At 34.2% G+C, this 16,603-nt stretch overlaps 1 long non-coding RNA gene and 1 pseudogene across 1 annotated transcript; both read right to left on the bottom strand.

The window, feature by feature from the left end:
* Positions 1-10,242: 10,242 nt before the first annotated feature.
* LOC148843353 (uncharacterized) lies at positions 10,243-11,562 on the bottom strand. The gene is made up of 3 exons (XR_016102883.1): positions 11,421-11,562; positions 10,722-10,835; positions 10,243-10,645 (listed from the first exon to the last, which is right to left on the bottom strand). It is a non-coding gene; the product is annotated as an uncharacterized LOC148843353 (long non-coding RNA).
* A 129-nt stretch (positions 11,563-11,691) lies between these two features.
* LOC148843352 (putative disease resistance RPP13-like protein 1) lies at positions 11,692-15,312 on the bottom strand (annotated as a pseudogene).
* Positions 15,313-16,603: the final 1,291 nt, after the last annotated feature.

Genomic DNA, 16,603 nt, shown 5'->3' with positions numbered 1-16,603 from the left:
GATGCAAATGCGGATCTAGAGATTTCATAATTGGATATAGATGCAGATGCTATTAGATCTGATCTGTTTACAATTTTACTGCATGCATTATGTGTGGGCTTGATGTAAATTTGAGCTAGACCAAACTTATTAGAAAATAATGGCTTGAATCTGAAAATTTGTAGGTATAGTCAAGCTGGGCCAAATTATAAGTAAAAGTAATCTTATAACCTTTCTAATTGGATTATTATTAGTTTTATTATTTTAATTTATTTATATACTTTTTAATAGAATAGAAATGATTTTTTTATTACTTTTAATAATTTTCCACTTTTATTATTAATTTCAATTATCTTATTAATATTAGTTATTTTTAAATAAAATTCAAATATGAACCATTGTTCAAAATTTCACAACGTATCGATTGATGCATATCGTTCCATTAAAGGCCGAATACATGAGATATATAGAAATTAGTCGTTGTATTTGTTTTTGTCTGTATCGGGCATGAGGCCAATATGGCCCGCATCATATTGTTTAGGGTCTGTATCATCTGATGGAAACTTGATACAAGCCAATACTCTAATGCATTGATCGATACATTACGAATTAATTACTCTCCGTCATTAATTACTTTAATTATTCACTTTCTCATTAATGTTTTTTATTGTTAATCCTTCTAATTAATTTCTCTCACCCGCTCTGCTCCCACTAATGTTTCCTTTATTGCTAATTCATTTCATTAATTACTCTCTCTCTCTTTCTTTAATCTTTAAAGCAAGTTTGAATTTGAATTTCAAATTTAGCACACCATTCTAACATCTAATGCACATAATTTTGGGTGTAAAAACCAAAGCATACTATAAGAACGTTTAAACCTTGGTCATTAGTTTGTAACAACCATGAAAATCTATTCTATTGTTCACATTTTATGCATTTTTATCCTTAAATACACATTTTCATTTTAGGTGATATTCGGTATTGTAGTCAACCCATGAGATAATGGGTTTCCAACAATGCCACACCACTTTAATCAATTCGGTAATGGTGTTGTGTGTTTTGAAATCCACTATCTAGTGGTGTAAACTACACCACACCCCAAAACATCGGCCACACCAATAATTTGTGGTTTCAACCATACCACAGGCCCCTCTTCCTATCCAATACTTCTCATATAATATTTTTTTAATTATTTGTTTTATATCTAATTAATAATATTTATCTTACCATTACATTGTTATTACTTGGTATTAAAAGTAGGAAATATACTTTTTATATTATTACTATTTTTAATAATTCTAGATTAATTATTTATTAAATTATTATCATTAATATTAGTTCTCTTATTTATGTGTTTAATATTTGTATATTACTTTTAATATTTTAGGCATTATTAATTTTTTGAATTCATCGTTAATTTTTTATTAATTTGTATTAGCTATTATTATATTGATCACATGTTAAATTAATTTGCATTTATCTTATAAAAGCAAAAAATATATTACTCTTGATCAACATCATAGATTATTTCAAGTTGTGTATCTGAGAAACACAGGTGTGGTTCATGCCACCTATTTTCGTCCACAGTACAGAACACCTATTCTATTATGACATGTAGAGGTGTAAATCAGGCCAGGCCGCCTGTAGCCCGATATGATTTTGAGCCAACCTGGCCCATCTTGGCCCGATGGTCCATGGGCCATGCCGCAACACGTCATGGTTGTAGGTCGTGTTGTGCCGCTATAGCCTGCGGGCTAGAACAACCCAGCCCATAGGCCCGCCTGAAAAACTAACCATTAGAGACCCTTCCCCAATAGCTAGTTTCAACTCTTTGGGGGAGTTTTTTACAGAAATACCTCCCAACAGCTATAAACAACTATATAGGGGGGTGTTTATGTTTTTATGACCAAAATACCCCTTTCAACAACTAAAAAATAGGTAATTTTTAGGGTATTTTTGGGAATTAAATTATTTTCAATTCCTATAAATAGTCTTATCCTCGATCATTCTCATCACACCAATTCTCATACTCTCTCTCAAATCTCAATCTCTTCTCATACATCATACTCTCACATATACTCTCATACTCTCTCTACTCTCCAATTCCCAACTTGATTCAAGTTTCAACAAGAAGAAGGCTTGCTCAGGTATCTCAAGTTAGCAATTTGGGAGACTTTGAGGCTTCAACCACTGAAATCATGTTGAAATTCTGAACCAAAAATCCAAGCAAATACAATTAAATTAATTTTTTTATAATTAAAAAAATAGTTAGCTCCTCCTCTCACTCTTGACACCAATTCCCCAACATGGTCAATGTCAACAATCCCACCCCTAATACTACTACTAGAGGTAGGGAAAAGAAAAAGGAAAACACTAGGTTGATTAGCCCGGTTTGGAAATTATTTAAAATAGAGGAAGTTGAGGGGAAGGGAAAGAGAACCACTTGTCAAAAATGTACGAGTGACTTTAGCTATAAAATTAGTGGTGGTACTAGCCACTTAGGCAGACATTTAAGATGCCATATGATGAAAGAAGAAGAAGGGAACAAAAAATCACAAGTACACATAGAAAGTGAGATTTTTGGTACTATTAAATATTCCCAAGAAAAAATGAGGCAAAAATTAGCAAAATACATTATGCATGTTGAACATCCATTTTTATTAGCTGAAGATACTAAACTTGAAACATTTTTACATAGATCTGTATATCCACAATTTAAAAAAGTTTCTAAAGCTACTATAAGAACAGATGCCTTAAAAAAATTTTATTGATATGAACAAAACTTAATTTCTATGTTATCAAATATTAATTCTAAAATTGCAATTACTTCTAATACTATTAGAACAGATGCTTTAAAAATTTTTTATTCATATAAACAAAATTTAATTTCTATGTTATCAAATCATAATTCTAAAATTGCAATTACTTCTAATATTTGGACATCTAGATTTAACACAAGTTATATTTGTATTATTAGTCATTTTATTGATGAAAAATGGCTTTTATATAAAAGAATTTTAAGTTTTACTAGGCTTGAATGGCCACATACTGGCCCAATTATTGTTGTAAATATTTTAAATACTTTACATGTTTATGAAATTGAAAATAAACATTTTTCTATTAGTTTTGATAATGCTAGTAATAATGATTCAGCAATAAATATTTTATAATCTCAATTATAACCATGTTTAAATGGTAAATTATTTCATATTAGATGTGCATGTCACATCTTAAACTTATGTATTCAAGATGCTTTAAATATTATTTTTCATCATATTTCTAAAATTATAAATTGTATAATATATATTAAAAGTTCCGGAGCAAGAAAATAAGAATTTAAATATTTATGTCAAAATTATGATTTAAAATATAAACATTTTGTATTAGACGTTCAACATAGATAGAATTCTACATATTCTATGTTAGAAAGTTGTATTACTTACAAAAAAATTCTTAGTGATTTTTATAATATGCAAAACTACAATATGATCCTATACTTGAGGAAGATTGAGAAATGATAATTTGTATAAAAGATTTTTTACAGAATTTTTATTATGCAACTAATGAATTTTTATGTGTTTATTAATCAACTAGTTGTCTTTTAATTAATCAATTATTTATAATTAAGGAATGTTTTGCAAAATATAAGAAAAATCCACAATTTCAAAGTATTATTGAAATAATGAAAAATAAATTTTAAAAATATTGGGAGAAAACTTCTCCCCTTTATTGCTTAGCTATAATATTAGACCCTAGGATTAGGAAAGATGGTTTAGAAATTTTACTTGAATCATATTGTGAAAATATGAATATTAAAATTGGAAATAAACTAGACGAAGTTAATAGTTTATTATTTGAAATGTATAGTTTATATGAATCTCAAGTGGTAGGGCATATTTCCAGTATTGGAATAAACAAAATTTGGTATCTAGTACATAAGAGGTAGAAATCTACAAGCAAGTATTTCTACTTTAATTGATTCCTACCACAACAATGGATGAGATAATTTTAATATTTTAGCAGCATGGTGGGGAGGACATGAAAAAAAACTATTCAATCCTTGCCACCATGGAATGTGATCTACTAACCCCTCCGGTGTCTAGAATTCCATTAGAGTCATGTTTTAGTGCAGGTACTAGGGTTCTGGACAACAAGAAACTGTATGAATGATGAAAATCTAGAGATGTGCATCTACCTTAAAGATTGGTTGGATATTGAAGATAGGTTACAAGACAAATGAGGGAATGTCATTACACCTGATGTTTCACCTGAAGCAGGTGATGACAATCAAGGAGAAGATTAGATGAAGATGCAAGAGGTGGAACTTGAAAAAAAAAACTGATGAAGTCAATTTTTTTTGTATAATCAGTATTTCATTATTTTAGTTATTGTAATTTTTTCAATTTGATTTAAATTAGTTGTTATTTTTTCAACAATGTAATTTTTTCTTTTCAATTTATAATTGTATTAGTTTTTATATTTTACTCCATTTTCTATATTTCATCCATCTATTGTCCATTAACCATTGTATTGTTCGAATTCAAGAAATAAAATTCCTATTTTTCCAATTTGTTGTCCATTTTGTATTTTGTTACGTATTTAAGTATTTTTTAATTTCTTTGTTAGATTTTTTGTTTTTCCAATTTGTTTCCAAATCTCAAAGAAATTATTGAATTAAGGAAAGTAAAGTATTTTAGCAAAAAAAATAAAACAAACCAAAATGTCAAACTAAACAAAAAAACAGTTTGGCCTGATTTGGCCTAGGCCTAAGGTCTGGCCCGTAGCTCAGCCTGACATGGGCTAGGCCCACGACATGGTCCACAGCCCGCCTAGCCCAAGCCCGCGGCATGGCCCAGCACACGGCACAGCCCAGCCCAAACCGTACAGGCTTGGGCCATGGGTCGTGCCAGGCCAACCCCCTGAAGTATCCTAGGGGAGGGAAGCACGGCCCAATGCGACCCACGGGCCAGCACAACCCAATTTATACCTCTAATGGCATGGTGTGTTCTAAACTACACCACACCACTTATAATATTATAAGTTTCATATTATAATATAGAAAAATTCCTGATCAGTACCATGTACTTTGGCTCAAGTGACAATTTAGTCCCTGAACTTTAAAATGCAACAATCCGATACCCAAACTTTCAAAATGTGACAATCCATTACCTATCGTTAACTAATCCGTTAATCAGCCATTAAGTGACATTTGAAAAGTCAAAAATGCCCTAAGAATGCCATCTAAATTCTCTTTATCAATCATCTAAACATTGACAATAAATTGAACAGTTCTAAATTCTTGATTCTTCTAAATAGTCACCAACTTGTTTGAATAGAAGAGGCTAGGATTTGAAACTGTTTAGTTTTTTGTCAACGTTTGGATGGTTGATAAAGAGAATTAGATGGCATTCGAAGGGCATTATTTTTTACTTTTCAAATGTCACTTAATAGCTGATTAGCAGACTAGTTAATGACAAGTACTGAATTGTCACATTTTAAAAGTCCAGGTACTGGATTGTCAAATTTTGAAAATTCGGATATTGAATTGTCGCATTTTAATGTTCGGGGCCCAAATTGCCACTCGAGCCAAAGTACAAGGTACTGATAGGGAATTTTCCCTAATAATATTTATATATATATATAATACATATATTTAAATATATCGATTGAACCAACCCTAAACACAAAACCTAGGCCCAAACTTGGAATTTCCAAGTTGGGTTAGGCTAAGATGAACACCCCTAGATGTTTGTCAATAAATGCTAATATTGATTATTAAAATTTATATAACAAATATTAAGATACATTATTTCGATTTTCTAAAAATCAAGGTAAGGTATATCATTTTAGTTTTTCCATCATTTTTTAGTAGTTAATAATTGTGTCCTGATCTCATACACTTCATGTAAACAATTAATTTAAGGTTTTTATGTTTAAATAACTTATTTATAGTCATATATGCCTTATGTTTATTGTTATTAATATATTTATAGTCAGGCATGATGTTTAAAGCCTGAGTCCGAGTTCATTGGGCTACTTGACCCCATGAACAAATGATAGAGAGAGAGAGAGAGAGAGAGAGAGAGAGAGAGAGAGATAATTCTAAGACATAGTTCCCACAATTTCCATCATTAACCTATTTAGCATCTTTGCATGCCCCCTACTATACAATGAAAATAGATCACCAGCTCTCTTCTCCTTCCAATTTAGAAAACCATTCAAATATTAGTTATGAAGTCTCAACCTCTCAACCGCTCTTCTCTCTTCTCAAAGACCACCAGTCCACCACCGTTCATTGCCAATGATTCCACCATTCTTGTTGGTGGAAGTGAAAAACCAAGTTCTTCCGCATTATAAGACTAGATTCTTCTTCTTCTTCTTCTTCTTCTTCTCTGCTTTTGAAGTGAAGCAACGGTCTCTCCATAGTATCTATGGATTTTGAGGGAAACAAGAGATGGCGAGAGAGCATCAATAGAGTATAAGTGGAGGAGGTGGGAGTAGTAGAGGGTATTTAATGGTGGTGGCGGGTAAGAGTAAGATGTGGGATGAATTGGAGCAGCAGGATGCATAAGTGGATGAGCTGTTGGTGGTGTTGGGATACAAGGTTAGGTTGATGGAGATGGTGGAGGTGGTGCAAAAGCTGGAGAAGGTAGACATGGTGTTGGATAGCGCTCAAGAGGATGGGCTTTCCCATCTTTCTTCTGAGAATGTTCATTACAACCCATTTGATCTTGTTAGTTGGCTTAAGAGGATGCTTTCTGAGCTCAATGCTCCTCCCAACTTTGATCATACTCCATCTCAACAAGCTTCTTTGCCTCAGTCCCTCAATGACTTACTTCTAGCACCAACTGAATCTTCCTCCATCACCACTGCCGATTTTCCTAATTCTAGGCAGCAGCAGCAAAAGATTCAACCTTGGCAGCAACAACAACAATAATAGCAACAGATAGATCAACCTTCTCCAATTTATGATGAGCCTACAAATTATGATCTTAGGGCAATTCCAAGCAGGGCCATTTACAACCAGATGGAACCGTCGAACAAACGGATGAAATCCACATCAACATCAACGTTTGCATCTTCATCATCATTTCCGGTTGCTACCCTACTCCCGTATGGGTTAGTAATGGGGTTTCGACTGGCTACTACCCCTTCTACCCCAAACTGATTTCAACCTCAAAGGAACACTCAAAAGTGTCTGTTTACAAGGAAAAGAATTTGTTTCCAATTTGTTTAAGTATTTTTTAATTTCTTTGCTAGATTTTTTATTTTTCCAATTTGTTTCCAAATCTCAAAAGAATTATTGAATTAAGGAAAGTAAAGTATTTTAGCAAAAAAAATAAAAAATAAAAAACAAAATGTCAAAATAAACAAAAAAACTGTTTGGCTCAATTTGGCTTAGGTCTAAGGTTTGGCCCATAGCTCAGCTTGACATGGGCTAGACCCACGACATGGTCCACAGCCTACCTAGCCCAGGCCCGTGGCATGGCCCAGCACATGGCACAACCCAGCCCAGACTGTATGGGCTCGGGCCATGGGCCGTGCCAAGCCAACCCCCTGAAGTATCCTAGGGTAGGGAAGCACAACCCAATGCGGCCCACGGGCCAACACAATCCGACTTATACCTCTAATGGCATGGTGCGTTCTCAACCACACCACACCACTTATAATATTACAAGTTTCATATTATAATATGGAAAAATTCCTGATCAGTACCATGTACTTTGGCTCAAGTGACAATTTAGTCCCTAAACTTTAAAATGCAACAATCCAATACCCAAACTTTCAAAATGTGACAATCCAGTACCTATGGTTAACTAGTCCGTTAATTAGCCGTTAAGTGACATTTGAAAAGTCAAAAATGCCCTAAGAATGCCATCTAATTCTCTTTATCAATCATCCAAACATTGACAATAAAATGAATAGTTCCAAATTCTAGATTCTTCTAAACAGTCACCAACTTGTTTGAATAGAAGAGGCTAGGATTTGGAACTGTTTAGTTTTTTGTCAATGTTTGGATGGTTGATAAAGAGAATTAGATGGCATTCGAATGGCATTATTTTTAACTTGTCAAATGTCACTTAATGGTTGATTAATGTACTGGTTAATGACAGGTATTGGATTATCACATTTTGAAAGTTTGGGTACTAGGTTGCCACATTTTGAAAGTTCGGATATTGAATTATCGCATTTTAAAGTTCGGAGCCCAAATTGCCACTCGAGCCAAAGTTCAAGGTACTGATAGGGAATTTTCCCTAATAATATTTATATATAAAATACATATATTTAAATATATCGATTGAACCAACCCTAAACACAATACCCAGGCCCAAACTTGGAATTTCCAAGTTGGGTTAGCTGAGATGAACACCCCTAGATGTTTGTCAATAAATGCTAAAATTGATTATTAAAATTTATATAACAAATATTAAGATACGTTATTTCGATTTTCTAAAAATCAAGGTAAGGTGTATATATATATACTGTGCATTTTAGTTTTTCCGTCATTTTTTAGTAGTTACCAATTGTGTCCTGATCTCATACACTTCATGTAAACTATTAATTTAGGGTTTTATGTTTAAATAACTTATTTATAGTCATATATACCTTATGTTTATTGTTATTAATATATTTTTTAGGATTTATTTGAGTTTCATAGTGTATCCATGTGCACTTTATAAAAAAGAAAATAGTATATCCATGCTTATCTTGGTTTTTCATCAATATATATGTGTTTTGAAAGATTTACATCTCTTAAAATTGCCTTTGACATACACTTTGCATTTTCGAACTTTGAACCTTGGTTAAGTGATAGTGAGTCGAATGAGAAGGTTAGGTCCCCTTTTTTTTTGTTCTTTTTTATATTACTTTCTGTTTTGGTTGTTTAAATGCAAATATCCTATGTTTTGATTGAATTGAAAATGAAGCAAATGCCATTAGTCTTGGATTTCATTGTGTGTGCATTTGATACATGCATGTAATGTGGGGAATTTGGTTTGGCTGATTGTTCGGAGAAATTATTTGGTATTCCCACAATGTTCTTGTGCTTTGGTTGTTGCAAAATAACCATTTCTGACTTGACATGCTTAATGACTTTATATGCAGAGACATTTTTCAACTTGTCTTGAGTTATATACTTTGATGAACATGACAGCCTTTATATTAAAAAAAAAAAAAAAAAGAGAGAGAGTAGGAATAAAGCCAAACAAAGGGTTTTATCAAAAAGAATCACAAGTTGTAACGATAAATGAAGGATGACAATCAGAATCTGTGTCTATGTTTAAGTGAGTCTTTAAGGTGAGGGCAAAATTTGGTTTTAAAAAGTTATAATAGTCACGTGCAATCACATGTTGACGGAATTTAATAACATCATAATGGCTAATGGTAGGAGTAGAGTTAGTGAATTGTTAAAAAATCTAAGAATACTTTAAGGTATTTTGCAAATAATAGGGGTATTATTAACCCATTTTTAAAGTTTAGGAATAGTTTAAGAAAATAATTTCTACTTCATGTTAACCTTTTTTCCTCCTTTTTCTTTATTTTGGTAATTGAGTAGTGATCCTAATGGTCTAAATGTTTGATTTTGGCAATCAAATTATCTGGGCCATTGAGTTATCCTGCAAAAGGATGGTACAACACTAATAATTCATCAACCAAACCTTACAAACATCCAGTTGAGTCAAGTATGATAAGTAGAATCGTTGATATTAGTGTTGATTGACATATAACACAAAAATTAAAATATTATCACCTTAAAACGAATTTTCCATCTAGTGAAAGTATACATCCGGCTTTTAAAGAAAAAATAATGGTTAATTATAAACAGGTACCTCGTACTTTGGGGGTAATAAATTTAAGGGCCTAAACTGAACTTTTAAAAATATATATTTAAGTCCAACTTTATTAAAACTGATGTTACAATGTAGGCAAAATTACAAAAAATGCCGTTTAGATTCCCTTTTGCTCATTGAACTTTTATTTTACCTTTTGTTCCATATCATTTCCATACTTTCTTTTAACAAAGAATAAAAGCATTTGAATGGAGCAACAAAAATAAGTGAAAAAAAAAAGAAGAAAATCTGAATATGGGCATTTTTATAATTTTATCCTCACTGTAGCATTAATTTTAACAGAGTTGGACTCAAATGTATATTTCTAAAAATTTAAGGTACAAAATGGTATGGAAAGAGTTTTAACTAATCAAAATTCACTCATAAATTTTGATAAATAACACTTGATTCGCTATCATGATTGGTCAGACGATTTTCCAATATCATGTCTTTTCCATTTCATAGTCAATATATAGTAACAAAAGACAATCCATTTAACTTCTATATTTTGCTTTCTCAAAAATACAAAAAGACAGAAAAGAAAACAAACAATCAGAATTAAGAAGGCAAAAAGGACAACTTAATTGCGGCTTTGGTGCCGGTCGAAGAGACTCCCATGTTTTTGGATCACTGCCGAAGTTTTTGAAGAGAGGATAACAGGATTCATTTCAATCCAAAAGAGGGAATGTACATGAGAGGATTTACAAGAAATCACTTCCCATCCCTCGTTTCGCTAGGCTGGTGGTGCTGATGCTATCACAAGCTTGCAGAGATGTGGGCATCTAACGCTTGAAAAATGCTGAACGGTCTAATCAGAAAATAAATGAATTATGGTCCTGCAAAGATTGCCACCCATCATATTGTTATCAAAATCCATGTTTTTGTATCCAGCCTCAAGAGTTCGAAACATGCCTTCCGTAATTACCAGAAATGTAAACCTAAACCTTATGGATAGATCCTTTTTAATTTGTTAGGCCAACACTCTTGGGAAGGATTTTCCTCTTCTTCTCACCACATCCGCTGATTCTGGAGATTGGAAAGAAGATACAACAAACCAGAAGAAAATGTTCATCTGAGCAATACCAATAGCATAATTTTATTAGACAAAAACCAGTCAAGAAATTAAAAACGTAGTGACAACCATTTACAGAAAGAAGAGTTGAAAATTTCTAAAAGAATAGAAATGAGATAGAAGAAGTTTTTAAAGCTAGGAGAAATATAAAATTGATCTACATTCAGTCTTTACAGAGATCATTTTGGAAAATGTTCAACCCAGATATCCATATTGATCTTTCTCCTTGCTGCATATACAAGAACCAAACAATTTAAAATAAATGTGAAGCTGAAAATAATTTGATTACCATAAAAAATATTTTTCTAATACAATTTTCTCTTCATCTCAAAAGAGGAAAAAGATTCAGCCTTTACAGAAAAAAAAAAAAAAAATAGAATGTTCTATTGAAGAAGGCAAAATAATATATGGTGCAGACTGCGGAGAACAATATATTTTACTTGACAAATTTTCAGTGTGAAATAATTGGAAAGGAAAGAAAGACAATAAGAAAAAAAATAAGCGAAGTTACAGAGAATTCAGAAGATCACGAACCATACCGTCAGTTGCTTCAATGTTATCATCGGGACTCCCCTGTTCTGCAACAACTATCAAGTCCAGAAGTTGACACTGCGAAGCCCCATCTTGCATTTAGCAACTGTGACCAAGACAATAAAGGGTTCTTTTTGAGAAGGCTCTGATATAGAAGACCGCCGGCGCCGATGTTGTCACATGGTTGCAAAGAGGTCGACGACAAATGTGTGAGTATCCCTTTTGATTTGATATGAGGTGCTTGAATCATTGAATAAGCTAACCAGTGAACCATGATCCCTACGAAACTGACTACTTCTGCTTGACAACAAATTGGCTGATCTTTTCTTCATTATTGCACCGAAGAGAGAAAGGAAACTCTCTCCTAGCAGAAGCAACTGCTATTTACATTGGCTTCACAAACTTGTAGCAATCACTAGAAAACTGATCTCAGAAAATCTTTATAGATGGGATGTGAGCTATCTTGGGCCAATCTCTCCCTACATTCTTTTCTCACGATTCTTGTAGAAGAGGAGAGTTAGAGATAAACAAAAACTTAATTTGGGAGGGGATTCCCCCTTCCGGCAAGGAAGCAAGCCTGGGAACACGGTGAATTACAAGTTTTGTAAGAGAAGTGAGTCCACTGAGCCACATGGGTGGTAGGAATTCTAGACTCTGAAAATTGATGAGCTCTAGATGTGTAAGACTTGTAGGCAGCTGCCATTCCTCCTCCTCCGGGAAGGACTTGAGACCAGAACAATTGCTAATAATCAATGATTGAAGAGAAGTAAGTTTGTGTAGACCAACACTCTTGGGCAGTATTTCGTTCCTTGTCTCACCACATCCACTGATCTCTAGTTCTTTTAGCTTGTTAGTAGGCAACCCCTCATTTGGGAAGGTCATCAAGCGGGGAAATTAATAGATTTTCAAGTAATAAAGAGAAGTGAAGTTGTACAATTGTTCAGGTAGGGATTCAAGTTCCTCACATACTGCTATTTCTAAGCTTTCCAAAGAAGGGAAGGGAGTGAACGCTGCCAATGCTCTAAGCTTGGGGCAGTTGTATATACTAAGCCTATTTAAATTAGGAAGCTGTTGTCCTTGGGCAAATGCTGATGAGGATGAAATTTGAGGGCTTGTAAAAATTGCTGTCAATTCCTTGCAATTCATTATGCTTAAGGTTTTCAAAGCAGGATACCGGTAGAAAGGGAGCCCCTTGAGCTTGGGACAGGAGGAAATATTGAAAAACTGAAGGCAGGGGAATAACACTTCTTTATCTTTCACCTGGCGGATTTCTATTCCTCCTCCTGACCACCATTCTCCTTCACAGATGTCCATTCCACTTATTCTGAGAAGGCGTAATTTTCTAAGAGGAGGAAGGAGGTTGCATCTACATCTGTCCAGTTCTAATTTCCATAAATTGGACATCTCTGCCATCCAATTAGGGAGTCTTTCACCATAATACCCCTTGATAGTGAGTTCCCTTAACTTCATATTTGCTGGTTTGAGACACTATTATTTTCTCAGCCATAGATCTCTCTCCCATTCCCCTGAAATCATTATCCATACTAATGTTAACTTCTGGGGATCTTGATAGTTCTTGAAATTAACATCATCTTTATTGACATTTACAACAACATTCTCTAATCCTGAAATGATAATGTTTTCTGCCCTGATGCACCTGCAACGCAACTTCAATTCTTCAACTCCGTTCTTTCTTCCATTTCCAGGTGCAACTCTGTATCTATAGGTATTGATTTTGACAATTTGAATGTCAACAAGTTGATTGTCAAGGCTGCTGCTGATGTTTTCAGGCAATTCCTTAATATAATCCAAGCCCTCAAGTAGCAATATTTGTAAATGGTAGAGGCTACAAACTGATTGAGGTAACCTTCCAATTTTAGTGTAGGAGAGGTCCAAGAACCTTAGCAGTTTTAAGTTACCAATTGAATCTGGCAACTTTTTGATAGAAAGATTGCGCAAGCACAACACACGCAAGAATCTCCATGTTTCAAATAAAATGTCAAGCTTTTCTAGTAAGTGTGGGATCCTCACAATAGATTTCCCTGATGATACTTCTAACTTCTCCACACTCGACAGTCCACCTAGCAGAAATGTGCGTGAACTCTTAACTTTGTACAAGGCATCAAATAATTTTTCATGCTTATAATACTTGCTTTCAGAAAATATTGACAAATGACGAGCCTTCATAAGATTAGGAATATTCCACAACTTATCATCATTCTCATCATGTGGTTCTTCTATTCTAAAACATGCATCCTTGGAAATAAATTGTGCTAAATCGTGAATCATGTCATGCATCACAAACGTCAGTTCTTCATTGAAGTATGACCTCTCATGAAATTGATGAAAAAATGACCTGAAACATAGCTCATCAAAATACTCCCTTCCTATGTCTTCCATTTGTCTATTTCGCATAGGATGTATAAATCCTTCCCCCATCCACAACAAAACCAATTCCTCCTTTTTAAACAGGTAGTCTTTGGGGAAGATAGAACAATAAGCAAAACACCGCTTTAGATGCGGTGGGAGATGTAGATAGCTCAACCTCAGGGCTGGCATTATGCCATCTTTATCCAATTCCCATATTTCACTCGTCAAAACATATTCCCACTCCCTCTCTTCAATTTTAGAATGCAAGAGGCCTCCAAGTGACTTTACTGCAAGAGGCACACCTTTGCATTTGTTTACAATTTTCTTCCCGATTTCTTTTAGATTTGGATGTGCATTCAAGGTGATATCATCTAGAAACGCAGACTTCCTAAATATTGACCAACAAAACTCATTTTCCAAGCCATTGAGACGGTGAATAGGAAGATACTCTTTCACTTCGTGTTGTTACTATAATTCTACTTCCTTTTTCCCCATTTGTGAAAGGAACTCGTAAGATATCCCAGGCATATGGGTCTTCGTTCCAAACATCATCCAGAACAATTAAAAATCTTTTCTTATTCAGTGTGTCCTTAAGTAGACATTGGAGTGGATCAAGGTCGCTGAGTGACTCTGCATCCCTAGTAGCAGATTCAAGAATAGCCTTTGTTATCTTGACAGTATCAACTTCTTCAGACACACAAACCCACGCTCTGAGCTTAAAATGTTTCTCTACGTTCTCATCATTGAATATAGACTGAGCAAGCGTAGTTTTACCTAGCCCACCCATACCAACTATGGGAAGCACTTCAAAATTCTTTTCATTATCAATACCATCCGCCATCAACAGCCTAGCAATTATCTTAGCTTTATCAGTCTCTCGACCGTAAAAGCAAGATTCGTCCAAAAGGGAACTTGTTCGTGGCCTTCTTACCATTTCGTTAATCATCCTCCCTTCTACGTGGACCACTTTCAGACCTAATATGGTCATTATATTTTTAAGTTTCTCCAGCCTTTCGTTGATATTCTTTACCCCAGATTCTATTTGATGTTTGATTTCAGAGGGGATGGAGAAACATACCTGGTATTGTTCGACATAGATTGCATACTCATCCAATATGTCTTCAGTATCATAAACCAGATGGTTGAGTTCATTTAACCATTTCTTCAGTGCCTCCTTTTTCCTCTGTTGTGTCTTCTTGTTTATCTGTTGTTCGGCATCCACCAGCACAGTCTCGATCATCAGCAACGTTTCCTCTAGTTTTTCGAGATCTGCATCAATTCCCCAATTGGGTGAGGAATCTTTAATAATTGGGCTATCCAATTTGTCGAACAGCACTTTAAAAGAAGCTGATAGAATTGGTTCTCCCTGTTCAACAGCCATGATCTTGTTTCGAACTCTAATAAAAGGAAATAAGCGACTCAAGGAAAAAGCAGAGATTATTTTGCAAGTGAAGCTCCAATAGATTAAAGCTTCAGTTGATGATACAAGTTAACAATGCGGTCCCCTTACCTCCTTCCACATCAGGAAGGAGAAAAAGTGGCTCTCTTATCTTTTAATTTGTATGAGAGCCACCAGTTTTTCCTTACCCTTTTTATCCTGTAAGGTTGTTACATATTAACCTTGTTCTTTGGTAATATACTCCAAGGTGGGTCACCATCCATGTAACTTCACAAGCTAGATATTCTGCAGTCAGAAATTGTTGGCCATGAGAAAAGGTTGTACTACCAAAGCAATTAGCAAATTAGTAACAAATAAAGTAAAGTGTTTGGAGTATTTCTTTTTGTAATTTCTACTTGCGTTTTGTATTTCTATTTTTAGATGTGTAAATTGGGCCATCCTGGGCCGGCATGGCAGGGCATGGCCTCCATGTAGCCCGTCTTTCTCTCCTTTAGTATATTTTGGGGTGTCAACCCGGTATAGTTCATGGTCTAAGTCTACACGGGCCTGTGCCATGCTACAGGCCGAGCTGGTTCGCGAGTCAACCCTTGTGCCAGGCTAAGTCATAGATCGGTCCAAGTCATGTTTTTTTTTTAATTTTTAAAAAAATGATGAAATTTTAATATAAATTAAAAAATATATCCAAAAAATTAAAAGAATCTTAAAATTTTATTTTATATGAATTTTGATATATACAATTGTTTGTATATGCAATAATAATATGAAATAATATAATAAAATTGAAAAATAAAATTATGTATATTAATCTATTATATAATTATTATATATAATATAATATATACATACATATTATACATATATGAGTCATGCTGAGATGTGTAGGCATGCGGAACGCGGGTTGCAAGGCCCACTCGGTCATGACATGACATGCCAGCCCATGGACCTGAAACTCTAGGCCTAACACGGCCTGCAATCTGTTGTGTCAGGCTGTGGATGACACAACCCGATTTACACCTCTATGCCTTTGGTATGTACAAGTGATAAAAGTTAAATCTAAACATTCGTTTGGTTCATAGCTAGTTAGAATGAAATCAAAATCCCTTGGAATTAGAATCGGAATCGTCTATTCCCATAATCCATTTGGTTTAAGATAGGAATTGGAATCGGAATTGAAATAAACTAGAATGGGATTTCATTCCCAAGGTAGGGGGAGGAAGTGGCCATTCCCTCAAAAGGGCAATGCCATTCCAACAGGAATGAGAATGGAATTCTAATTCCACCCAACCAAACACTTGGAGTTAGAATCAGAATTTAAACCAAATGGGCCCTAAATGTCATATATAAAATACTTATATCTACAAGTACATATTATGTGCTTTTGTTGTATAAAACATAATAGCAATATAAGATAATTCAACACAG

Source organism: Nelumbo lutea, chromosome 8, assembly GCF_056320005.1.
Source record: "Nelumbo lutea isolate HS-2025 chromosome 8, American lotus-T2T, whole genome shotgun sequence".
Classification (NCBI taxonomy): Eukaryota; Viridiplantae; Streptophyta; class Magnoliopsida; order Proteales; family Nelumbonaceae; genus Nelumbo; species Nelumbo lutea.
This window is presented reverse-complemented; position numbering and strand designations above follow the sequence as displayed.